Source organism: Lichenostomus cassidix, chromosome 1, assembly GCF_008360975.1.
Source record: "Lichenostomus cassidix isolate B80296 chromosome 1, HeHo_3.0, whole genome shotgun sequence".
NCBI lineage: Eukaryota > Metazoa > Chordata > Aves > Passeriformes > Meliphagidae > Lichenostomus > Lichenostomus cassidix.
The window spans coordinates 113,744,564-113,771,530 of NC_139479.1; the positions used below are offsets into that span (position 1 = coordinate 113,744,564).

Below are 26,967 nucleotides of genomic sequence, written 5' to 3' on the forward strand. Positions count from 1 at the left end.
AGGAAGCTCAGGGGGACCTTGTGGCTCTGCACAGCTGCTGACAGGAGGGGACAGCCGGGGGGTCAGGCTGTGCTCCAGGGAACAGGGACAGGAGGAGAGGGAACAGCCTCAGGCTGGGCCAGGGGAGGCTCAGCTTGGACAGCAAGAGGAATTTTTACCTGTAAAGGGTGGTCAGGCATGGGAAGGAGCTGCCCAGGGAGATTTGCAGTCCCCATCCCTGCAGGTGTCCAAGGCAGGCCTGGCCATGACACTCAATGCTCTGGGCTGGGGACAAGGTGGGGATTGGGCACAGCTTGGACTCGATGGGCTCAGAGGTCTTTTCCAACCTCGGGACTCTGTGATTCTGAGCCCAGGGAAAGATCCCATGGGATAACATGGCAACTCCTGCCACCCCTCGCTGCTGGTGCCCCACAGGAGCAGGAGCTGCTGCACAGGGAACCAGCTTCACCCTGAGCCAAAAGCAAGCACGGGAAAATCATGGAACTCCAGGATGGTCTGGGTTGGAAGGGACCTTAGAGCCCAGCCAGTTCCACCCCATGCCATGGGCAGGGACACCTCCCAGCAGCCCAGGTGGCTCAGCAGAGCAGCACAGCATGGCAGGAGCCAGGAGGGCAAACACCTGCATTTCACATGACTGCTATTCCTGTATTCGTGGCATAACCCCAGCGCTGCTGCTGGAAACCAAAACACGTTTTTCAGTGTAATTTATCATCTATTTCACATGGCTGACAGTATTCATTTCAAATCAAAGCTCCCAGGCCAAGCACATTAAAACCATTTCTGTTTTTTCAGAAGTGAATGCCACGAGGGCTAGGAGCAACATTAACATACCCACTCACATTTCCAGCCTGTCCGGTATCAGAAACCAGCATGGAGAAAATAATCTTTTGAACTTTCCAAGGTGGAGAAACACTCTTTAAATAAGGTGGAGATACATAATTCCTTGCTCAGCTGGTCTCCTTCCCTGCTGAGCCAGGACAGACCATAGGAAACACCCCTGGCTCCTGATACTCCCAGGCCTTGCAGAGCAAGGAAAGCAAGGGAGGAAGCTCTCCCTGGCTCCTGAGAAGACATCCTACACCCACAAATAAATAGAAGATCTCCATCACAGGCACCCCCAGGCAGCCCATGCAACCCACAAAGGCACCAAGGTCACTCAAGTGCCACCACAAAGGTACCAGGGCTTCCCCTGCAAGCACCTGCCTGGGTGGTGGGTGCAGAAATCCACCTCTGGTGGCAAACAAACATGCAAAACCAGGGAAAGGCTCACAAGGCAGAAATGAAGATGCTAACCAAGAAGGCAGGATGGAAGAAAAAAAAAAACCCCTTTGGCCTGTGGAAGCAGGCAGCTGATAGCCTGAAACTGGGTATTAATTCAATTTATACAACTGCAGTCCAAGCTATCAAGTTTGGGCTTAGTCTCTCTGTAGTGAGGAGTCATTGGAGTGACTGCAAGAGCTACAGGATCCAAACGATGCTCCAGACCAACACTGCAGAACGAGGATGGGAGGAACCCCAAAGCTGCTCAGCTTTGCCTTTTCCCTCCCCATCCTACCCCCATACTCTCCCATTATATTAATGAGGAATCCTTGCCCAAATCCAGCCCCTGTACCCAATTTCTGCTGACCTAAAGTTATGCTGCAGCAGATGATGGATCTCTTCCTACCCCAGCAGCCTCTGTTGCCTGGCATTGCTCTGCATATTAATGATCCCTAATGACACCTAAAAGCCTCTGCAAAGTCTCATATATGGATTTTACCACTTAGTCTGAAGCCATAAAGAGCCAACAATGGCAGAGTGTGTTTAATGACCAAAACCAAGCAAGGAAAGCATTCATTAAGACATCATCTGACTCTTGTGGAAAGGGGCATTAAGATGATTTTTCTCCTGGACTGGTGGTGGGAGGTGAGTAAGGTGATGAGTAATATTAGTTTGAAAGGGATCTTTAAAATATGCATTATTTAAGTTGGCAGGGAATAAGTCTGTTCAGTGGAAGCAGGGGAGGGGGGAAAATGGTCAGGGGAGTGAAAGGAAAGAGCTGCCTGCCCGTGACATTGTCAGCTTTGGACAGTGATGGAAGATTAGTCCTCAGGAATATAAATCACCTTCAGCCAGGGCTCCTGGAATGCTCTGCTTCCCGTGACTGCTGAAGAGGCTCTGTCAGCTGATCCTCACCTCTCAAGATCAGGATGATGACTGGCAGGGGACAAGGCTGAAAAGAGGGGTTAATTAAACAAAGAGGCAAATAGGCAAGAGACTTGAGGAATTGATTAGACAATGAAAGTAAATGACTTGGCAAAACAACCCTGGTATCATATCCAAGAGATGCAGTGCTGTTCTAGTGATTGATATTCTCACTGGATGTTCCTGCAGCAATGGGGAGAGCTGGGACATTTATTGGGGTAAATGAAATCACAACCCAGACACTTTCCTTTCTACTCTGTGCAAGGAGAAAAAGCTGCCAGGGAGCTCTTCATCCAGAAACCAAAGCACCAAGGACTTAGGAAAATGATCACTTTGCCAAAATATGACTCAGAAAAATATATTCATCAAGCTTCCATGGCATTTGTCATTTGCTTGCTTGGAGGAACAGTGCATCAACATTCACACAGGTGACCAGGACCAGAAAGCCAGTGTCCTTCCTCATTTCTGCTCTACAGCCAGACTCCATATTTTCCACTCTCCATGCAGATCTATTTCTGTTTGTTTGGGAAGTCACATGGCCAGGGGAAGGCCCAGAGCCTTGGGAAAAAACAGTGTCAAACCTCGACCATGCCTATGTTACTCATCCAAAGGATATTTAACGCTTTTTTGTAAGATATCAGTAAAGAAAAGAGACTTCAGTCTGGTTTCAAGTCTTGAATCATTGCGTTCATGAGGTCAGAACTACAGCTGGTATAAATTTACTTCCCAGCACCATCAATCCCAGCGTTGTAACACTGAAACATTCCGGCCGGCCGAGCAGCGACTGCCCTGCATTTTTAACCTTGATTATACATAATTGTTAATCACTGACCCATTCTCCGGCCGTCCTGGTTGCTAAGTGACCTGCTTTTGCTCCAGATACTTTTTAAAGCTGGTTAAGGAATGGCCAAAAGTCAACAGAGTGACGACTGAGACTACTGGGGACAGATCTTGTCAGAAGTGAGGAGACTCACCCACAGCTCTACCCAGGGTGTAATAAAACACTCAGTAATGACACCTTGGGACCCTCAGAGCAGCCCCAAGGCTCACACACCTCCCAGGGAAAACCAGGCTCCTAATGGGAATGTAATTACCCTCCCAGGCAGGAGGGCAGGGACTTGCAGAGACCAATGATTAAAAATAATCAGGTAGAATTAATCAGGTGAGGGTAGAAATTGTCCAGCCTGTGTTTCTGTGCCCGTGTCACCCTCGGTACTCCCTTCCCAGCTCCCAGCTGTGCCCAAATTCTTTCTGCTGCTCCCTTCAACAGCCTGGGGCTCTCGTGCCCACCAGGATCCTTTGGATCTGCAGGAAGGGACATCAGAACTCCAGGAGTTTTACCCTTCTGGCAAACTAAGTTGAGTGGGACACAGGGCAACATCCACGGTCTTCCTTGTGCTGTCTACCTCTGGTTTTCCCTCTTTTCTTCCTTTTTTGGAGAACACTCTGAGAAAGGGCAACCCTTCTCAGGGCAACATGTCCTTCTCCTCCTGCTGTTCCACTCCTGTATCACCCTCTCATCAACAGCCACTGTGGTGTGCTGTGATTAGCTATAGAAACACCATTTTTGTCCTATAGAAACCAGTGGTTAAGATGCTACAGATTCACACAGAAGCAAGACTGAGCAACCACATTCATTGTCAAGAGGGAACTGATAAAAAATACAGGAGTTGCAAAGAACAGGAAAACTCCAAGGTTCTGTTTTGTCTGCTTTTTCCTCTTTTAAATATAACCTCGTGGTGTGGGTTATAGTCACAACTGTAGTTACTGGTGTAACCAGTGTAAATCAGACCTTTGAGATCAGGTTCCCAAAGCAGCTGAGCACTTCAGTAGGAGGCTGTGGCCATGTGCCAGAGTGGGAACTCCAGGAGCTGAACATGCCTTCTCCTTTTCAGAACTGTTATCAGTTCAATACATTGATGCCAACATGCCTTTTTTAGGGTTCAGGGTCTTTTTAAGATTTCCTTTAAACCTTAGCACAGCCTAACATGTCCAAGGCCAGGCTGGACAGGGCTTGGAGCAACCTGGGATCATGGAAGCTGTTCCTGCCCATGGCAGCAGAGCAGAACCAGATGACCTTTAAGATCCCTTCCAACCCAAAACAGTCTGTGATTCTTTGATACTATGAAGTTCTGGGGCAAATACACACAGACAGCAAAGGCTTCCAGCTTGCACCTCTCTTTTCCTGCCAGGAATCATCTTCTCATCAAAAGCAGCCCAGGCTGCAACACCAGTGTTTTAGGAATACCAGACATCACTCAAAGCACAATTTTGTAAAGAGGGGGAAAAAGATTCAGACAACAAAATGATAGCCAGGGACAACAAGCAAACGAAATGCAGAGAGGTGTAAGGATCAAGAGGCTGCTATGGAATGATTAGCTGGGAAAATAAATGATTAAGCATGAAGAAGTCACCCAAAACCAGAGGGCCCCATGAGTAATCTGACCACTTGTGTTTGGATATTTTTTGATAGTGTGTTATCAAGGAGTGAAAACCTCTCACTAAGCCCAGCTTGCCTTCACTGCTGCTCCCAGGGCCAGGTGGGTTTATGGCACTTGGTGGGAATAAACCAAGTTGTGCAGCACAAAACTCCATCACTGCCCTGTCAGTCACTGCAAGCAACACGATCCCATCACCTCCAGCTGACCCCGGGAAGTTGAGCATTGTTTCATGAAAAAATCCTGGAGCTTGCTGATGGCAATCTGCCCTCCAGACAGGCCTTGCGCAACCCCGACCCCATCCCAAGCCAAGCAGGGCCCAGCAGGACTGGGAACCCGAGACAAACAGCCCAGCACAGGAGCCAGACACACCAACCCAGGGGCTTCAGCAAGGCTGCTGGGATTAAACAGTGGTGTTTCCACCGTTCTGCAGAGGAAGGGCTGGAGACACCCCAGAGCAGGAAGCTCTGCCAAGCAAAACTGCTGGGAGCGGGAGTGCTCACTGCTCACTCCTGCAAGCAAAGCTTCCAGGAAAAGAAAACAAACCCCTTTTGGGCTGAGCAGTGCCTGGAGTACAAAACCTGGGCTGGGCTCTGTCCTCTGCCTTCCTCAAGAATCCAAAGGATCAGCAGAGAGAGCAGGACAGTGCAATGTGTGTCTGCACACAGACAGGCACTGCTGCAGCAGGAGGGAGACAGCAGAACTCGTTTTGTCTCAGGGATGCACACAGGACAGGAAGAGCAGCACCACCACAGCCAATCCCTTCTGCTGAAGGGTCCTCATGTTGCCACAGAACCTTTAATCCACCACCCTTCAGCTGTAAAATTCATACAAATTATTTTATTCATAATTAATTAAGGTCTCTAAATGTGGAAATTAAATTACCATTTACAGTGCAGAAGGAGATAGCACAGGAAAACCTGGATGGCAGCGACAGCTCTGCATGGATCAGGAGGACACGGGGGATGGAGGCTCTCTGGCAGGCATGTTATGCAGTCATACAGTAAAATCCATGCTAGGTGAAAACACAGATTCCAGCACCTTTAAAAGGCTGCTCAGGCCTAGTCACAAGAGACCTTCATGTCTCAGGTGCCAAACTAACCCCAAAACTCAGGTGCCCTCATCTCGGCTGTCAATTCCCAGAACTCTTGCATCAGGGGCAAGAGTCTTGCCTTCCTTTGTCACTTGGCTCCTCTGCTGGCAAACAAGCTGTTGGGAGGACAAAAGAGCTGCTTCTCATCACGTGTATCCAAGCTCACCTTTCCACTTGGATCAGGCTGCCAGGAAAGAGAGAACATACAGGAAAACAGATGGCCCTGTGCTGAACATGAGGCAGAATTCACTCGAGGGGTCAGGAGTCGGGGAGGGAATGGGATGAGCAAACTGCAGCTCAAAACCACCACTGAACTCAGCTGTGCCACCACAGCAGGGCCCTGCTGTGACACAATCCACAGCCACCTATGTATGCTCCTCAATTCACAAAAGAAAGATGGTAAAAAGTGATTTTCCGTCTCGTTTCAATGGCAAAGGAGCATCTGAATTGGTGATGGGGATGATTCCATGGTAGTTTCAAAGGCAACTCCTTCCCATCCCTGACAGCCCAGGGATGCAATCAGTTTTAGAATCCCACATGAGAGTGAGGATCTTTTTCCCTTATAGTCAGCTCCTGGTTTGCCCAGTTGCCAAGGCAGTTTTAGGGTGAGAAGATGGTCTGTACACAGCTACTCAAAGAGACCAGGAAGCAGACATGTCCCACACATTCCCATGCTCAGCAGGGCAGGCAGATTGCAGAAGGGGTAATGGCCATGTTGAAATTAAGCAAAGAAGAAAAGGTTCATGTACGTGACCTTTCTGGTTCCACACAGCCAAAAATAATGACGCACCAAGTACAGGGAAGTTTCAGGGTTACATTCCCCCCAAAAACCCTCAGTGGAGTCAGTGAGGGCTGAGTGGGCGCCTGTGCCAAGTTTTCCTTACAGAGGAAACGGGGAGGCTCCTTGTAGCACCCCACAGGAGCCTTTAGGGATCGGTCCTTCACTTGGCAAGGCAAACCCACCACGCCAAGGAACGGCACAGGCATGTTTGGGGCTGGAAAAGCAGGCTCGGAAGAGATTGAGAATGTGGATAGCAGGAACAAGAAGAACTGCTCCGTCTGGTCCCTCCTCCTCATCTGCCCATGGCCACGAACCCGCTGTCTGTGTGACTCCAGCCACCTGGTGAGTCCCTTCTGCTGCTGACACACTAAGGATGTGGCACTCCGTGAGGGATCCACAGCTCCCAGGCTGGAGTGATTCATGCCTTCAGCTCCACAGGAGCCCAGGTCAGTTCCTGAGGGGTGGCTGCTCCATAAACAGGCAGAGGTCAGCACTTCCAAAGTGCCTGCAGGCATGCTCACACACACAGATAAAATTGAGCACCAAAAGAAATGCAACTCTTGTGGAACAGGCAGCTCTGAAAACTCAAGGCTTGTTCCCTGCAATATATCCAGTAGACAGAATGCAAACATAGTTCCATTCTCCTTTCCAATTCAGGCTATTCCAGCTGCTGATGGTTTCAGCCCCACAGAGGCCAAGGCTTTGGAAGTCTATCCAAGTTCTGTATTTACACACCACGAGTGTAAGAGTTCAGCAGATGCCCAAAGAGCAGTTGGTATTTCAGTGCCATACCCAGGGGAGATCATCTCTTGTGTGTCTGCACCTCCAGCAACTTCAGTGATCACAGTGGAGAAAGAGGTTTTGAGAAAGGAGATGCTTCCACACCCCTCACCAGCACAGCTCTCTCTGCAATACACTGTTTTGTGAAGCCAGGCATAAATCAGACCCCACTCTTCCAAGCACATCCTCACTCCCATTCCCATCACACAAACCTAACAGGACTGCTTCCAAACGGTGCCACACCATCCCCAGACCTGCCCCAGCCCCCCAAAAACCTTTGGGAAGCGTGATCAGGGAGCACCAGGCCCAGCACCCAGATTTTGTTTGCACATTTGCTGTTTCACTTAATAGCAGATAATCCCAAGCACGTGGGTGCCCTGTGCTCAGAGACCCCCGAGCTCCCTGCTCAGTCTGAACGCTTCCATCCTCATTCCCTCCCCTAGCACTGGGTCAGGCTCTGCACAAGGAAAAGCCACCAATGGCCTGACTCACACAGCCCAAATCCCAGACACTTCCCAGCAGCACAAACACAAACTCTGGAGAACCGCAGGCAGGAAGACAGCAATTTCCTCATCAGAACAACTTTCATTCACAGCAGGACCCAAACAGCAGAAACACCTTCTGCAAGCCACCCTCCCCGAAGTGAGAGCACCTCACACATCATAAATACCACTCCCGAGCTGGGCATCAAGGGCTTTGCTTCCTAACGAGCCTTTTCAAACCAGAGCAGACAATGACCACAAAACAATTACAAAGAATAATATTGGAAAATGCCCATTAGGAAGAGCACATGAAAAAAGCTTCAAAGGAAAAAAAACTTCGACAAAGACACTTCTCATTTTTACCCAGCTACAGACAGTACTAATTTAAGGGAAAACATTTGGCTGAAAAACATAGAATCATAGAATAGAATTTGTTTTAATTATGTAACTGACTTCCCACACAAACAAATCCCAGCTATGGAAAACGCTTTTAAAATGGCACGAGTTGAGTCAAAGAGAGGAATATGCCACAGTAATTAATGTTTCTTTGCAATCTCTGCAAGGTATTCACCATTTGGTTTTGCCCAGGGGAAATAAACACTGCTGCAAAGTGACATAAAACAGTGTTCCAGAGTAAAATCTGTCTCTGGCCCATCCTGATTCCTCCCTGGAAAAATCCACATGTGCACACGAACTGAGAGAAGTGGGTGAGCTCCTGAAGGCACTTCCCAGACTGAGCATCACCTCTCCATCCCTGGCTCCCTGTGGGAACACTGCCAGGGCACCCAGAAGGTGGCAGGGACCAATGTCCAGTCCAGCCCCTGTCACAGGTTCCTGGGGCTGTTTGGCTGGCTTTGGGACACCTGGCACAGCTCTGCTGCCCATTCCCACCAGGACTGGCAGCAAAGCCACCACAGCCCCTCATGGTGTGGCCACCAGCAACGGAAGGAGTGGAAATCACTGTCACCCCTGCTTCAGGAAACTGTCTCCAAGTATAAAAACTTTTTATTTCAGCTCCATTTCTACCCAGCTGAAGCATCCCAAGCTGCCTGGGGTTATCAGCATAAACATCAAACGTGTGGAGCTGCATTAGGCACGTCAGCAGCTGCCCCAGTCACAGCAATGCCAGACTAAATTGCTAACCCAGCGATGATCACCAGGATCCCAGGGAATTGCATGCACAGGAAAAAAGAAAAACGAGATAGATATATAGATAGTTAAGAAGAAAGTGCACCAGGCAATTAAAAAGAAAAGAAGAATATAAAATTTCTTCACATCAGAGGAAAAATCATCATCCAGGCTATTCCACTCCATTAATTTTTTAGCAGTGCTACCCATTCAAGGCAAATATCAGACAGAGAATTTATACTCCAAGTCTTTTGAAGCAAACCTTCTTCCAGAAGAAGGAGAAGCAACCTGGTAGCAATCCATTTGCAGTGAGGAAAAAAAGGGATTCCCTCTCACACACAGCAAAGTCAGCAGCAAAACCTCCCGATTATTGGAGGCTGTTTTCAGCAATACATCTGATTTGAAAGAGGCTCAGAAGTCAAGGCTTACAACAAGTCAGTAAAGTCAAATACTTTCGCAATGAAGGGTTCAGAGGTATTGAGTTTTTTTGGGAGCTTTGATATATTTATTCATGCTTTTCCTCCCCAGTTTGTGACATAACTTATATCAAAAGCTCGATCTAAACCCCAAAGGACAAAATGCCAGTTTACTGCATTTTTATATATTGTCTCAATGGCAGGAGGAGACTTTTGGACCCTCCCTCAGGCAGCAGCCCCACAGCCAGGCTCCCTTCCCAGGGAAGATGCCAAAAGCTTCTGCTATCAGTGGGATGCTCATGCAAGCCCTTCTTGCTTAAATTAGGGGATAGTCCTGACCTCCTTGCCTGTAGAGAAGGAATGTAACAGAAGGATAACTTTCTCTGTAGCCCAGCAAAGGTCTGACATAAAACACAGCCCAAATTCCCTCTGCACCTAAACCATTTCCAACAGGAAGTCCCACTGCCAAGGAAGGGAGAGAAACAGCAATTCCATAAAGCCACAGAAGGTGCAAAGCAGAGCAACAACCTCATCAAAGACTTGTCCTGCTATTTCAGCATAAGCTCCTTTTGTAAAGAAAAAGAAGGAAAAAAGCAAACTGCTGCTCAAAATATATTTTGGAGGTTACATAAGGGATGTTTAAAAAACTAAAACCCTATTAATTCTTTGTTAAAAGGAAACATCCTGAATGAAGGCCCTAGGAAGAAATAAAAATAAACTCCTGCCACAATTGCACACCATTGACTCAAGACCCCTCTGCTGAATGCACACAAGGAGTCTTCAGGCAGGGCTTCCCCCTGCACTTCCGAGTGTTCAACTCCTCTGCTCTTAACACTGGATCAGATAAATAAATCAAATTGAATACTGTATGCATGAGTAACTCCTAACTTCAAATATTTATGAAAGACTATTCTCATTCCCCCCGATGTGGGTCATCCACAGTGCCAAGACATCCAGATCCACAGCAGCAGGGACTGGTGAGGATGAGCATCAGGAATGTTTTTTTGCCATCAGGATCACTGGGAGCTGCAGCTGGGTCTCAGCTCCCAGGCAGCTGAGGAGTCCCCACAGCCACAGGGTCAGACAGCAAAGCCAAACAGGAGGGACAGGAGGATCCTGGGGGACATTGGGAAGAGCATTCCCAGCAGGTCAGGGAGTGATCCTCCCCTCTGCTCAGTCCTGGGAGGCACATCAGGAGATGCTGCTGTGTGCAGCTCTGTGTGCAGCCCTGTCCTCAGACCAGACAGGGAGCTCCTGCAGCAGATCCAGCAGAGGCTGTGGAGATGAGGAAGGGCCTGGAGCATCTCGGTGCCCAGGAAAGGCTGAGGGAGCTGGGGCTGCTCAGCCTCCAGAGGAGCACAGCTGAGAGGAGCCTCAGCCCTGGGTGTCCCTGGGTGTCCCTGGGTGTCCCTGGGTGCAGGGAGGTCACAGCAGGGCCAGGCTCTGCTCAGCAATGGCACCAGAGGAAAGGCAGGGAATGAGCCCAGGGAGCTCCAGCTGAACATGAGGAAGAACTTCTTTCCTGTGCAGTGACCAAGCACTGAACAGGCTGCCTACAGAGGGTGTGGAGTCTCCTCACTGGGATATTCCAGAGCCACATGGACACAATGCTGTGCCCTGTGCTCTGGGATGGCCCTGCTGGAGCAGAGAGGTGGCACCAGGTGACCCACAGTGGTCCTTTCCAGCCTGACCCACCCTGGATTCTGTGATTCTGGGAAGGGGTTGGTCTGACTGCAGGTTTCCAAGAGCAGTCAAACGTTACCCTGCACTGAGACATCCACACAAGTCAGATCAGCACAATTAAAACGAGCCAGAACAATCCTATTACAGCTAGGCTGGCTAGTTTCTAACGCAGACAAGCTTAAATACATACTTAATTAGCTATTTTAAGAAAGCTCAGTAGTCTCTTTCGAGGACCAGCTTTCCAGAACTCAAGGGATCACCAGCAGCAATTTTAAAAGGGAAAAAAACCCAAACCCATTTCATTTTATAGCAGGGGTCCCATGGAGACCACAGGCACAGGGACACACCGGTCCCCCTAGCCAGCCCCGGGGCTGTGCAAGCCCACATCACAGGCTGCCCTGAGGCCCCTGTGCCCTGCCTGACACTGAATGTCACACCTGGAGCAGCAGCCACATGCCAGGGACCAAGAGAAGTCTAGCTCACTGCGGCAGATAACAAAAGCACCAGTGCAAGCAGCTGACTCCTTATTCCCTTTATTCCCATTATCCAGTGTGACATGGAGCTCGCAGCCCCTGGCAGGGTCACTGCAGCTGAACCACGGGGCAGAGCATCCTGTGATACTCACAGCCTCCTGGTTACACTTGGGTTTATTTTCTTTATCAGTGTTTTCTTTATGAGGCAGACGCTATTGTACATGAAATGCTGAAGCACGCCGGGCCTGCGGGTCACAGGCTGGACACCACTTGAACACAAATAAATACTGAAGGGTATGCTGGCTTATATTCACCTCAAAATAAAAAAAGAAAAACCACCAACTAAATACACTACTTGAACAAAAATAGCAGCATGTTTGCTTTAGGCCTCTGGAGTAGGAACAGGTATGGCAACCCAAGTACAAAGAGGGCAGAGTAAGTGGCAGCAGGACTGATAACGAGAAAGGGAGATGAAAACAGACCCAAACAGCAGAACTAACCTTCAACAGATCTGAAAGGAGAAACCCAGGGTCTGACAATCACTTTGACATCACTGCTATATGGATGGAGAGATCATTATCAATGTTTAAATTCCCTTAAATACTATTTCTACAAGTTGTATCTTATTTTATAAAAAGGGAGTTATACAAAACAACTCTTTGGCACACTTTCAGGCCCTGAGTTTTTGAACCTTCTGAAGTTAAATGAGAATGAGAAATTTTAATCTCAGCTAGGAGAAACAGTATTTCCAACAGAGAAAACATTGGCACAGGTTAGCAAATGACAAATCGATTGAATCTCTTTCAAAAGCTTACAAGGGTAGAAATTATCTTCTTCCACTGAGCTTACAGAGATAATTTTAAAGGAAAGCATCCACTGAGAAGTGACACTGCCATACCCAACTGGAAAGACAAGATTTAAGGCTAGATTAAGTCTTGCTGGCAAGCCAGAGGAACTCCATCGATATCAGCTGTTCTACACACTCAGGCCAAGCCAGGAGGTGTTTTATGGCACCAGAGTGACCTCAGCTTGAGGCTTGCATTAGGAACAGCCTGTCCCTCTGAGGCCCTAAAGACTCATCCCAACCTTCCATCTCAATCTGCCACCAAGTCAAACCAGCAACAGTCATCATCCTGATCCTGAAACATGCAATGGCACATGCAGGAAATATGTTCCATGTGATCTGGAGACAGATCAGACCCCAGCACTTCTTAATTCCCTCAGAAAGACAGAAACCTTTAATGCCTCAGAAAAGAGCCATTCCAGCAGCATTTGGCTGTCTGCACTTGGTGAAAGAGAAGAAAAAGGCCACCATTTCTCTTCAACAGGTACCTAAGGATTGGGAAGGAAGGGCACATGCACCTTCTGCAGGGAAGCAGAAAACAACACACACAGAATTGCCTCTCCTTTCCCATATTTCTGGCATCTTCCCGTTCTGCAATGCTACAGAACAAAAGGAAAGCCCAAAGCATCCTGCACACAAAAGAAGAAAAGCTGGTCTTTCACAGGGATAAAAGAAGGAGGTGCAGTCCCTGAAGTACAAACAGGCTCAGACACTTTCTCTCACGGAGATAAAGTGTTTCACAAACAGTTCATCCCACCACTTCTAGCATTAAAGTGCTGGGGAAGGAAGGAAGGAAGGAAGGAAGGAAGTGCAGAGAGAATATTGTACATTTGCATCAGACACTTTGATGGCATGAACAGCTCCGTGTCCCCACGTTTTTTAAAGATGTGATTAAGTACACAGACATACTAAAAATTAATTTTTCTTAAGAAAAGGAGGGGGATTAGGTTTTAGTTTGATTTGCTTGTTTGGGTTTTGGTTTTTTTTAATTTGACACAGAATCATTCCCTTGGGACAACTTGCTCTTTTTAACCCCAATGAGAAATCCAGAATTGCCAGCCCAAGCTGAGTTAAGACACTTAATTCCTCGACTCTCCAAGAGCCTCTGTATTTTCATAATCACCATAGAATATCCTGAGCTGGAAGGGCCCAACAAAGATCATCCAGCCCAGCTCCTGCCCTGCACAGACACCCCAACAATGCCACCCTGTGCATCCCTGGCAGTGCTGTCCAAACACTCCTGGAGTTCTGGCAGCATCAGGCTGTGCCCATTCCCTGGGGAGCCTGGGCAGTGCCAGTATACTTTCAAAAGTACAAAAAAATATAGCAATTTCCAGCTTCTGCTTGGGAGAAGGGTTATATTCCTTTTAGGATAGCCTAAAAAGAGACTGCTGTCCATCACTGACATGAAGTTGAACTCTCATCATTGCCACTGTTCTCCCCTCATTCTAACCCAGGTTTCCCCTCAGCAGGTACCATCCTTGCAGGCTCTGCACAAACAGGGTCAAGGAACACAGATGTCTTCCCAAGATCCCCACCCAGCAGTAGGTGCTGACAAACCCCTTCAAATGAGCATTCCCCTCAAGAGGGGCACAGAAACAGGAGATTTTCCAGCACCTGAAAGATTATTGGTGGCCCAACGGGATAAACAAGTCCCTGTCTGCCTGCACTGGAGCAGATGAGCCACGAGGCAAGAAATCCACACATTCCTTCTGTCAACAAGGATTTGGGATGATCTGAGAGAAGATCCCCAGCCCAAGCTGCTCACATTATCCTGAGGCTCACTCCCACCACGCATGAGCTCTTCCCTCTCCTGCCTATCCAAAGAGGGAATAAATTACCTCCCTGTGGATGAGACTCAGTTGTTCACTGATTCCAGAGACCTGGAGCATCTGCAGCAGGCAGATCTCCCACGGCATTTCATGTCCTGCCATTCCCAGTTCCCCATGGAATGATTCCCATCAGGGTGCCCCTACCTCCTCCACAGGATTTCAGCTGGCGGGGATCCTAAGGGCTCTCAGCAAAACTCTGCTCCCACTGCTGCCAACCCTTACAGCATGCCAGAGCTCCAATCCTTCTGGAAAAACACTCTTTCCTCTTTCTTGTCCATCCATAACCCTTTTTTTTTGTCCCCCCTCCTGGTATGAAGCAAACAGGTCACGCAAGAGCCAAGCTCAAGGATGTCTTCCACACTTCCAGCACAAGAAGCAACCTGAAGCATAATTTCTCTGCAGAAGAAAATTTGGTTTCTCTGCAGAATAATTTCGGGTTTGCTCCCCCAGCTACACCAAACTGAGAGTCTGGTTTCAAGCACAGTGTTCAGCAGCCTTTGCTGCTGCCTCTCCTGCTCCCACTGCAGGGCAAAAGGAGGCAATGGGGAAAGCTCTGACAAAAAACCAAACTGGCAACATGCTCCATTGGGGTGGAACAATCCAAGGCAGTGAGAGGGCATGCAAACTCACCGGGGCAGAGTTCCAGTGTCCAGCAGGAGGAAGGACACCTGCTGTTCCTTCCAGCAGCTCTCTGTGCTTCTCCTGGCACACCTGCCCTGCACAGAACCAGGGGACACAGGAGAAGCCCCCCAGCAGCCACCCCCCAGAAGCCCTCCAGGAGCTCCGTGGGACTGGACCAACAGTTTAGCTCTCTGAAACAGTCAGTAAAATCCAGAGAGCCCTGGGGGTCAGATGAGGGACAGATAAAGCCTACCTGGGGCAGGGGCTGAGGGAAGGAGATGACTCCCTGCCACAAAAATGCAGACAGCTTATCTATCAGACCTCAGGGGGTCCCTTCTGAGGGATGTTTTTCCGCCTTTTCCAGGAAGAGAAAGGATGGGGGAGTGTCTTTTGGCACACTTAGTTAAAAAATACAAAGCAGACCTACTCTCTGCTGGCCAAACCTACAAGCACTCCTTCCACTCCCCCCTCCAGGTGCCTCCTCACTGTTCCCCTCCCTCTCAAACCCCTGGACAAGGCCAGAGTGGGAGGACATCAGTGCAGATTCTGTATCTTAAAGGGGATAAAAGGTAAGGAAAAGGGATGGCATGTGGGATCCACCAATTAAGTCAAGCATTTGACTTCACAGCTGCATCCAAGCACTAAACAGGTACATTTTCCTCCCTGGTTTGATTCAAGGGTGCCCACACTCACAGGTTTTGTTTTAACAAGGTCTGCTGTCTTAAAAACAGAGCCCAGCTTTGTTTCTGAGAGCTTTGGGGAAACTTCTTAACATTTTTATAGAAGAACCATTTAATGTCCTTGTTGGTGACAAGGACAGTGGGATGGATGCACCCTCAGCACGTTTGCTGATGACACCGAGCTCTGTGGTGGAGTCACACACCAGAGGAAGGGCTGGGGCATCCAGAGGGACCTGGATGGGCTGGACAGGTGGGACTGGGAGAACCTTGTGATGTTCAATAAAGTCAAATGCAGGTCCTGCCCCTGGGTTGGGCAGTGCCAAGGACAGACACAGGCTGGGAGGGCAACGGCTGAGAGCCCTGGGGAGAAAGACTCGGGAGATGAGAATCTGGATGTGCCCTGGCCATGAAACCCCCTGTGCCCTGGGCTGATCTCCCAGCATGGGCAGCAGGAGATGGGGGATTCTGCCCCTCTGCCCACCTGCAGAGCTGCCCCAGCCCTGGGGAACAACAGCACAAGGACATGGAGCTGCTGCAGAGTCCAGAGGAGCCATGGAGCTGCTCCAGGGCTGGAGCCAGGCTGGGAGAGCTGGGGGTGTTCACTGGAGAAGAGAAGCTCCACAGAGAGCTCAGAGCTCCTGCCAGTGCCTAAAGGGGCTCCAGGAGAGCTGGAGAGGGACTGGGGACAAGGGATGGAGGGACAGGACACAGGGAATGGCTTCCCACTGCCGGGGGCAGGGATAAATGGGATAGTGGGAAGGAATTGTTCCCTGTGAGGATGCTGAGGCCCTGGCACAGGGTGCCCAGAGAAGCTGTGGCTGCCTCTGGATCCCTGGCAGTGTCCAAGGCCAGGCTGGACAGGGCTTGGAGCAACCTGGGATAGTGGAAGGTGTCCCTGCCCATGGCAGGGGGTGGCACTGGGTGATCCTTAAGCTCCCTTCCCACCCAAACCCTTCTGGATTCGCTGGAGTGAGCGATGCCCACAGCCTCAGAGGCAGCCCGAGTGCCCCACAGATGGCCTGGGCAAGCTGCAGTGAGTAATGCAATTAGTGAGCCCTAAGCATTCCCCATCACATGCTCCAGGACTGTCTGCAGAGAGCTGTGAACGGCTGGGGCAGCCGTGCCAGAGCTTTTAACACTGCAATTAATTCACCCTTCACCTGAGGCAGACACACACACACACATAAAATAAATAAATATAAAGACAAACAAACCAAACCCACCCCACCCACAGCATGGATTTGGGCATCAGCTGAACTGCTGGCTGCTGGTCAACCCCATCCAAGCCTCTTCTTGAGCCATCACAAGCCTCACACAACACACGCCTGACAGATATGATGACAACACTGCCAATTTTCAAGTTCATATTACCCAGAGAGAAACACATGTAGTCCTCACAAAAACTGGTGCAGACTGTCAGAAATAAAGATGCTAAATACAAACAGGCTGCAAAATCCCCCCCAGTGCATGCTACTGGAAGCTGGGAGAACATTTTGGAGAAATAACAGTAGCACCTGCCCTGGTCTATCCTCATGCCTAGGACACGTGGGTCTGGCACTACTTAGTACCTTCATAGATATGAATACAGAAATACAGACGTATTTCATAGTGGAAGAAAAATCAGTGTGACGTGAGGATGCCTTCACAGGAAGAGGAAGCTGCACAAAGAGATGCCTTGTTCACCCAGTTTGGGTTCACCCCAAATCCCAGCAGGTACCTCCAAACACACACAAGTGGCCAAAGGAAAACTGTCCTTTCAGTCTCACAGCCTTCTGAAGCATTCCTGTGATGCAAAACAGAGCATTCCCCTGAAATCACATGCTGCCAACAAACAATTTCCACATGTAGAAGGGAAGTAGGAATTTCACACCAATTCCAAGTTGAAAGCTAAACAGCTTTAACTTGGGAAACAAGGACGAAAACGAGAATTGCCAACAAATAATTGCCCAAAGTGAAACAAAGCACTCAGCCTCTCTCACACAACCCTTTCAGAGAGGACACAGGCACATCAGGAGAGTTCCAGCACAATAATTACAATTAATTCATTACTTAATCTCCTAATCACTTCTGGGCAAACACCATACTCAGACATTTGTAAACCACAGAATCATCCAGGTTGGAAAACACCTCCGAGCCCATGGAGTCCAAGCTGTGCCCAATCCCCACCTTGTCACCAGAGCACTGAGTGCCACATCCAGGCATTCCTTGGACACCTCCAGGGAAGGGGACTCCAAACCTCCCTGGGCAGTCCATTCCAAAGTCTGACCACCCTGTCTGTGAAGGAATTCCTGCTGATGTCCAACCTGAACCTCCTTAAATGATACATTCCTTTTCAAACCATCCTACCCAAAAATTTCACCGAGAAAAGGGGAAACGCCCAGGTAACACCAGTTACTACACTCTGAGCTCCAAAAAAAGGAGGATCCTCAGCTGAGGCCCAGAAGCTCCCCATATTGGGGGTCCCACCCTCCCATCCAGCTCCTTGGACTGGGGTTTAAATGGTTCATGGTCCACAAGCTGCTTCAGTCACTGGATATGCAGAACCCTCAGCAGCTCCCTCTTACTCAGTATATTCCACCCAACATATATAGAACAGATTTGAACAGGCAGGGAATGAGTTTAAACACCCCGTGGGACACAATAACTCAGTGTTACCAGCAACGTCTGAGAGCAGACAAGGGTAAGAATAGAAATTCTGGCAGTTTTTGTGACACTTCAGTTCTGTGTCTCTCTTGGCAGATTTAGGAAAGACCTCGAACACTGACTTTTTCTTTGCTTTATTACCAGAGGAAAGAAAATATTCCAGCATGGGAGCCCTGAAGCTAAAATTAAACCCCTGTAATTTGGGTTCAGCAGAAGTTGGTACAATTCAGGTCCCAGCCACAATGAGAGGTCTCCAACATTATCAACTGTCAACAATTACTACTGGCCAGGCACACAAACCAGCTTTGTTCTGCACTGGAAGCCACAAATGCAAGCAGCAGTAATTGCTACCAAAGGCAAAACACACAAAAACCCCAGCCAGGCCACGCAAAACACTCTCCAAAGAGGAATATAGGAATGGACTCTTGCTATCTCCACTCACATCTTTAAAAAAAACAGGAGCAAAATCCAATGCTGTATACCCAGCAAAGGAGCGGGCTAGCAAGGAAAAAGGATCCTAAAAAGACACTTGTTAACGGTTAGGAGTTGAATGCACATTTAATGGAACATCCTGTTCATTAGCGATGGAATTTCATTAGCAGTTTAAGGGAAAGCGACACACGGAAGAGACAAAACACAATCAATTTCTCCTGGAATTGCACACATTGCCACGCTGATCCTCAGCAAGCTCATCCCAACCCGTATTAAAACCCAAATCAATTAATACTAATTGCTCGCCTTATTTTCACAGAGGGATCTTCGCACTTCAACAAGCCTCAATAAAAAAGCGAAGACAAAAGGCGATTTGTACAAAAGCAATTCACTTGTCTGGTGTTTTTATATTCACTTAGCTATGCATTTCATTATGCTGGCAGGTAATTCTGTCAGCTCCAGTCTCCTTCCTCACAACCAGCCCCAAGCAAAGGGGCAGCACGAGGCCATCCTGTTGTGAGAATCCACAGAACAAATCAAAGTTTTATGAGTCATGGGAGGAATCCCAAAGCTACTGACTTCATTGCCAGCTCTGCCAAGGTATCAGTGTGACTTTCCCAGGACAGAGTGATGGCCAAGGCAGGAAACGTGTTTTACTAGAAACAAGCCAGGATTTATGTTCACAGAATCCTGGGATGGTTGGGATCTCTGGAATCACACAGTCCAACCCCCCTGCCATGGAGCAGGTGACACAGAACTCTCCAGGTAGGTTTGGGATGTCTCCAGAGAGGGAGACTCCACACCCTCCCTGGGCAGCCAAGCCAGGGCTCTGCCTCCTCCATGGACTGAAGTTCTTCCTCCTGTTGAGGTGGAACTTGTTGTGCTTCAGTTCACAGCCATCACTGACAGCTCCTCATCTCCCAGATCACAGACACCAAACCCTCTGGATCACAACCTACTGCCATCTCTTGAAAGCCTGATGGTACCAAAACATGAGATTAACTGGAAAAGTTAACTGCAGTCAGATCTCCCTGCAGGATTTTCTTCCTTCCTGTGCCTCTGCAGATCACAGTGAGTGGAGAACAGTTTTAAAAGTGCCTCTGCAACTGAGTCACACCTGCCCAGACTTCAGCAAAGGGTCATGGTGCAGGAACAAGCTACAGATGGAGGCCTCCTGCAAGTCCTGCAGGTAGGAATGCAGAAATGCAGGTAGGGCATGAATTCAGGCTTTCATCAAAGCTCCAAACAGCACAGAAACTCCCCAGGAACTAGCTGGGTGGTCAGGAAGCAGGACTCTCAAGGTTTGAGACATGCTTTCCATAAGCAAACCGAGCTGAGGGGCTGCTGCAGCCAAACAGAGCCGTGCTGGAACACGGAGGGAGAAGCTTTTTGTCCAAGGCCATGCTAGTGACTGAGGGCAGCAATTCCCAGGGACAATCCCAGCACAGAGAAGAGGGCAGGGACAGAGAGGAAGGGCTGGAGAGGCCATTTCTCCCCAAGCCATGCCAAGGGGGAAAGACAGGCTGAGATTTGCCTTAGAAGAGGTGAAGTGCAATGGGCTGGGGGTATGGGATAATTTGAAACAACAAAACCTGCCTGCTGCCACAGCAATGGATGGGTCCCACAGACAAGCAGGAGCTGGATCCAAGCAGGAACTGCCCTGGCTTGCTGAGAGCTGGGTATCTAGCTGAGCACTGCTTCTAAGAAAGGGTGGAACGATAGAGGGAGGGCTGACGACATGATAAATCCACCAGGTTACTGTAAAACATAAAAATTAAATAGAAATATTTTTAAAAATGGAGGTGGGGAATCAAAAAACCGAAATGCCAAGCGAAACTTTCCTAATGGCACTGGCTTTCTGCACACTTCCTCCTGCAAATGAGACAGACAAGATACAGGCAGCCAGGATATTCATGTTCTTGCAGAGTAGCGCTGGTGTAGCAGGAAAAATCGTGGGCAAAAAATTCCATCACAGCTTTCTGGCATGAGGTTTTAAATCTCTAGATATAAGATGTTTTGAGTGAGAGATGAGAGATGTTTTCCAGCTGTGGTTTAACTGGAGCCCAGAGACATTCAGCTGCTCTATAAAGGTAGTTCCTAAGAGCACTTTTTGACAACAAAGGGAGAGGAAACTCCAGTCATCTGAGAGTGCTTTTGTCAGCCAGTCTGCACTGACTGAGGCAGGATGAGACGGGTCACACATCAGGGAAAACGATTTCTTTCTTTAGGACCCTGGTTTGGGAAGAGCCCACAGCAGCAGGATTGGGAGAGCAGGGACTTGGCTCCTGGCTCCTCAACCCCTCACACCAGCAGTGCCAAGGGAAGGGCAGTCCTGCCCTGCAGCAAGGCACACAATTAGGCAAAGCAAACGAGTTGTCAATAAACCCTTGAGCGTTCAATGAGATGTTGCTAATAGGGAGGCAAATGTACACTGTGAGAATCCCTGCCACGAGAGCAACAATCCTCAAGTTATTGCTTGATGTTTCTGTGATGAAGCTATTTTCAGTTGCTTTAAATATTCTTCAGGAAAGGTAGTGTTGGAATAAAAAAATTAAAGAAAAAGAAGTCACGACTGTTCTGAGCTGAGATGCACACATTTAATCAGTCCAGGTGTTTAAATTATTTATCCATGAGGTGGAAAACTGTACTAATCTTAGGCACAGAGCATATGAAGGGGAAAAGCAGACACAAAGACATGCCAAATACTGTGATGCAGCACAGAATCTCTCACGCACAAGGTAACTGTGGCCAGAGGTGTCCCAAGTGTTCATTACTGCAGCCTGGGCTGCAAATCTCAAAACACAGAGATTTGCTGCTACCAGGAGAAAGCCTTCCCAACTGTGAGGTGAAATTATTGTTTTCAGCAAGCACAAAGCCCTAGTCCAAAGTTTCCCTAGTACTTTCCCTAGTTGGAAAGGGCAGAACTTTAAAACTGGGGTGTTTTTTTCCCAAACCAGTGTCTGGAGGAAAACACAGCATTTCAGGAACTATTCTGCCCCAAGCGAGTGCTACATCCAGCGCTCTGGACCAGCCTACCCCTCCTCATCACCTGCACATAGAGAATAACCTCTCCTCTCTGACTTGAGCCTTCCCCTCTTCTCTCTCACCTGCCACAGCCAAGGAGGCCTCCCAGCTGGAAGATCCATGGTGGATCCCACTCCAGCCACTGCAGCCTTGCTCTCATGGGAAAAAGACCCAAACTAAAATCCCTTCCAGGTCTGTGCCATATCACAGAGTCTGGGCTGAGCACAGAGAAATAAAAATCTCCACCTTTCCTTAAAGGGACTCAGGGAGAAGTTCAAGGTATTTCAGCTCACTTCAAGCCACTGCCAGCTGCTGTTTCAATCATTTTGTTTCTCTAATCTGGGCAGCACACCAAAGATCACAAGGTTTGGGTTTAAGTTTCATTTTAAAAAACATCTCGTAGGAGAAGAATCGTTCCTCCATTTTATTAAGCAAAGCCCAAAGGATGCTGACAGGGCTGTTGTAGGCAGCAGCATCAATGGGACATTATATACACGATAAATATGTAAAGAGGAAAACATAGAGCTAGAAGGCTACTAATAAAAATAGACAGGAAGATCCAGAGACACTCTCTTTGTAATTCCTTTTTACACAAGCCAACACTTAAAAGTCTCGTGGCTGAGTTTCCCCAAGTACCTTACAAAGCACTTAACAGCATCATTGCTCAAACCAATACAAGGACCCAGCAGGTCCATTTCTAAGGGAATGTTATGTTTCTTACTGACAAAACACTTCACTGAACAAGGAGAAACCAACAAGGAAGTGGCACCCACTACTTTGAAAGTAACATGGGCTCTAATTGAGTTACAATGGGAAAGTGACTTGTTATGATGCCCAAGGTCCTTGAAATTACTGCTTCGAGAAGCGTCTGTGAGGCTCTGCAAGAGCGAAACGGTTTCGCAAAGAGCAGCAGCCAAAGGAAAGAGAAGGGAAGCAAAAAGTAATAATAACAGACCAGCCTTTGGCAACTACGGCCTGCCCAACTGCCCTCAGGTACAGGGGATCCTGAGCCCCCTTCCTTCTTATTTCCAGCCTTGGGAAGCCTTCATTTGATGTTTGTTTTCAGCTGACATCAGCCTTTTTACACTGTTTTGCCAGATTGTACTTTAGTCATTAGTTCTGGTTAGAGATGGGATCTCAGAGCCACAGAATCCCCTGAGCTGGAAGGATCCCACAAGGATCATCCAGCCCAGCTCCTATCCTGCACAGACACCCCAACAATCCCACCCTGTACATCCCTGGCAGTGCTGTCCAAACACTCCTGGAGCTCTGGCAGCATCAGGCTGTGCCCATTCCCTGGGGAGCCTGGGCAGTGCCCAGCACCCTCTGGGGGAACAACCTTTCCCTGATCTCCAACCTAACCATCCCTAGACACAACTACAGCTGTTCCCTGGGTCCTGTCCCTGTCACAGAGAGCAGAGATCAAAGCTGCAGACCCCAGTGAAACACCAACCCCTGAGTCTCCTCCTCTCCAGCTGAACATTTCAAATGCCCTCAGCCACTCCTTGGATAGCCCCTCCAGACCCTTCACCATCCTCATATCTCTCCTTTGCACACTCTCCAACACCTTTAGGTCTTTCCTATATTGTGGTGTCCAAAACTGCCCCCACTCAACAGGGCACATGTCATTCTTTTTTGTGGGTTGTTTGGGGTTTTTTTTATCAAAGTGCCCTTTGCTGTAACTCTAAGTGTAATTACTTTGGGGGCTGACATTTCCCATTCCTGTTCTCATGGCAGAGCTACGTATCTGAAGAAGATCTGCTTGGTCATTCAAGGCTTTTAAACGCGTTCCCAGATAAGCACAGCTGCATTTTTAACAGTAGCTGAAATTACAGAATTTAGGAAAGGAAAATTTGATACAACGTTTCATGCTTTAGTTAACAGTCTTCCAAGACACAAAGCTGCTCCAGTTGCTCTGGAAACTGTAACTTGGACACAACCATGCAGATACATCAGCCCCCTGGCTACAAACGAAACCACTTTAGCAACACTGCACATTTGTATGACAAACATTTATTAAAGCAAGCATTGCATCCTGATCTCCCTATAGGAAGGGCACATCCCATGGTCCTCCACAGCAGCGCACAGCTCTGATTTCCTTTGAGCTGGAGGGAAGACGACTGGACAGTCAGGGGGATGTACCACTGGAATAACAACCCCCCAGGTAAGGGAGAGAGGGGAACAGAGGGAGATGCCATGGATTCAGAGCGGGGCTGTGCCTATCACACCCCAGGCACAGCTGGAAGCAAACAGCGCTACCGAAAGGAGGGCTTGGAAGACAAAGGGACACGGTGGCCAGGCCGGGATCTGGTCACACACTCGTGGCCCAGGAGCAGGCAGTGGGAAGCTGGGAACAGAGCAACAACAGCCATTGGGAGAAGGAAAGCGGGAGGGGGATGCTCAAACACCGAGTAGGAGGAATGAGCGAGGGGTGTTCACGGAGGAGGACTGGACGCAGCACCACACCAGATGCCAGACACATGGGCTTTTTAAAAACAGGGGGAAATATTCCATACACAAACGACGGCCTGAGTGCTGGTTGCTGTGGAAACCATAACTTTGAATTCAGTGGCTAAAACCCAGCACTGCTATTTATACCCTGCTCCTCACTACAGCACGAGAACTTCGCCTCGAAAGCAGAGCTCTGGTACTCACAAACGTGGTTTTCTCCCTGTTACACACACCGATCCCCTCAAACCAGGCAGCACAAGGTTTTTCCAATGCCCCTGGCCACTGAAAGACTACACAGCACTACCACATCTGATGGGCAAAAAAACCCCCACCACTGCCTTTCCTCTTCCAAGCAAGACCAGGTGAATCCCTGGACAGACATTGGGCAGAAGTCATTGGATTCTGCTTCAGTCAGGAGCAAGCAGAGACAGCAAGAAGGCCGTTTCAAACAGCAGTTTATCTTGTCTCTCTCAAGGCAAATTCCAGTCAGCATCACCTGAGATTATGCAGAGCCAGATCCCAAAGTCAGTTATCATGAAAGACGACAAACATTTCTTTAAGGACTCCAGAATATAGCCTTTAAAATCCCGGAAAGCATAACTGGGTCATTAACGCAAGAGTAACAACAACAACAGAAAGGCTGCAGAATAAACCATTTTGGAGAGAATCCCTGTAACAACACGCATTTTCTAGTTGCTCTGCTGTTGGAGAAGAAAATGGCTTTTTCCTCCATGGGAATCATGATTCTGGGGCAGCAAGTGCTCCCAAGCCAAAGCAGAAGTGATCTGCCTGCAACCAAAGCTGAGGTAAGCCAAGTATGTCACATTCCTTTTCCACCTCCACCATTCCAGGGTCTGGAAGGGAAGAAACAGCCCCATTCATCCCCCACCCACTCCTCAATCCTGTTTTCCCCCAAGCAGGATGAAGGTGCAACTGTAGCACAGCCAATAAATACCACAGGGCGACAATCCCGTTCCAAGACACTTCCCAGGACCTGGGCACGTATTGGTCCCCAAATCAGTGTAGAAGGGCAAAGAAGGCGAAAGCTGAGAGAGAACCACGCTTGCCAAGGTCACTCACACCTTCAGAATCCCACTGGACTGTCCCATCCATGGGACTCCCCGGGAAGCAGCAAGGACAGCAGTTCCACGCAATCCAACAGCAACACTCTGCCCACCCAAGACGGTTTTCCAGGGGAAGGGCAGCCAGGGATTGCACAGGGACAGGAACGAGGATGCAGCAGACAAGCTCCAGGAGCTGCTGAGCCAGGAGGGGTGGCAGAAGTTGCTTTCTGTGGGACTGGACCCTTACAGCAGAGGTGAAGGAGGTCTCGTCTGTCCTTGCTCAGTAATTTACATTACAGCACTGAAGTGTCATTGAAAACGACAGGAGCATTTTAATAATACAGGAAGGGGGAAAGATGCTCTAATCACAGGCAACCAACTAATCACTCCGTAGATCTCAGCCTCTCCTAATTTATTCCAGTAAATAAAGAATGAGAATAAATGAGAATTTCAAAATGATTAACAAGTCCCGAGTGCTACCTACTCTCTAACCGTGGTCAGTCTCCGCTAGCCCAGTCCTCTGGATGCCCCGCAGAAAGTGGGAACGAAGGACCATTGCTGAGGAACCACACGTCAGTTTCTCCCAGCGCTTCCCAATCCAACGTGGAAGCACTGGACATACACACACTCGTTCCGGCAATTCCATTAGGACCGCGTTCGTGCCAGCGCTTCCCGTGGATCCCGGGGCTGCGAGCATCCTTCGGGAGCCCGCAGCTCCCGCCAGGGCAGCGCTTCCCATGCATCCCCGGGCTGCGAGCATCCCTCGGGAGCCCTAACCCCGGTGACCCCGCCGCCAGGGCGGGCACCCCTCCAGCCTCACGCCGCTCACCCGCCCGTGTCCCCAGCGGCATGCCCGGCGGGGCACGCACCGGCAGCGGGCAGCACGGGTCTCGGCGGTGACATTCCCAGCGCAGCCCCGGCGCTCCCGCAGGCTGCGGCAGGGCCGGCTCGGGACCCGCCGCACGCCCCCCGCGCCCTGCCCGCCCTGCGGAGCGGAGCGGAGCGGCGATGGAGATGCCCGCGATGCCCCGGCGCAGAGCGCTCCGGCGTGCGCGGATGCGGGGACGCGACCGGACGCGCACTCACCTGCACGGCGCCGGGGTCGCCAGCACGGCGGGCGGCAGGCGGTGGCGGACGGACGGTCGGTGCTCGGCGATGTGCGGCGGGCGGGCGGTGCGGGGAGATGGCCGGTGGGTGGCCGCGGGCCGGTCGCTGGCCGGGGGTCGCCGCCCGCCCCGGGAGCCGCTCCCGGTGCCCGCCGGGCGCCCGCGGCTCAGCGCGCGCCGCCGCCGATAGGCGCCGCTGCCATCTTGAGCCCTCCGTCCGCCCCGGGGGGCAACGCCCGTTGGCCGCGCCGCACGTCGATCAAAGCCCGAACGGCCAATGGGCGGCGGCGGCGGCGGGCGGCGGGGCCTTTGGAGTCGGGGAGCCCCGTGCGTGACAATGGGCGCGCGCGGCCGCGCGCGGGAGGGGCGGGGCCGCCTCGCCGGCCAATGCGGGGAGCGCGGGAGCGCGGCGCGCGCCGGGGCTCGGCCAATAGCGGCGCGGTGCGCGCGGCGGGCGCGCGGGGCTGCGAGGCGTCACGCGCCCCTCACGGCCCCTCACGGCACCGCTGTCTCCTCACGCTGTTACCAAATCCTCCGAAACCCTCGGGATGAATAAAACCCTCTAAGACCTCTGTCTTTTTAGTGTCAGCGAATCAGGCATTACTTTCTTCTTGGTCAGGGTGTGTGAGGCTGACGAAATTCCAGCCTCTACACAGACACGGATGCAGAACTTTTTCACCTGTTCATACGTTTCATCAAATAATGGCATTTCAAAATTACATAGCTCTCTTTCATTAATTAGTATGCTATCCTACTGGTTATTGATTTCTCACTGTTCATGCTAATTAGTCGATATTTTTAGTCTTTTTAGT

General features: G+C 49.7%; 1 protein-coding gene across 3 annotated transcripts in view; it reads right to left on the reverse strand.

Annotated features, from left to right (window-relative positions):
* Positions 1-26,318, reverse strand: part of TIAM1 (TIAM Rac1 associated GEF 1) — a 150,018-nt gene extending 123,700 nt beyond the window's left edge. For 2 of the 3 annotated variants that reach the window (XM_085077689.1, XM_085077674.1), the window contains exon 1: positions 26,136-26,318. The gene's annotated coding sequence lies outside the window, so the exon portion shown is untranslated. Of the gene's footprint in view, positions 1-2,105; positions 2,213-26,135 lie in introns of all 3 variants that reach the window. The other variant, XM_085077683.1, reaches the window with a different exon arrangement.
* Between the last annotated feature and the right edge of the window lie 649 nt (positions 26,319-26,967).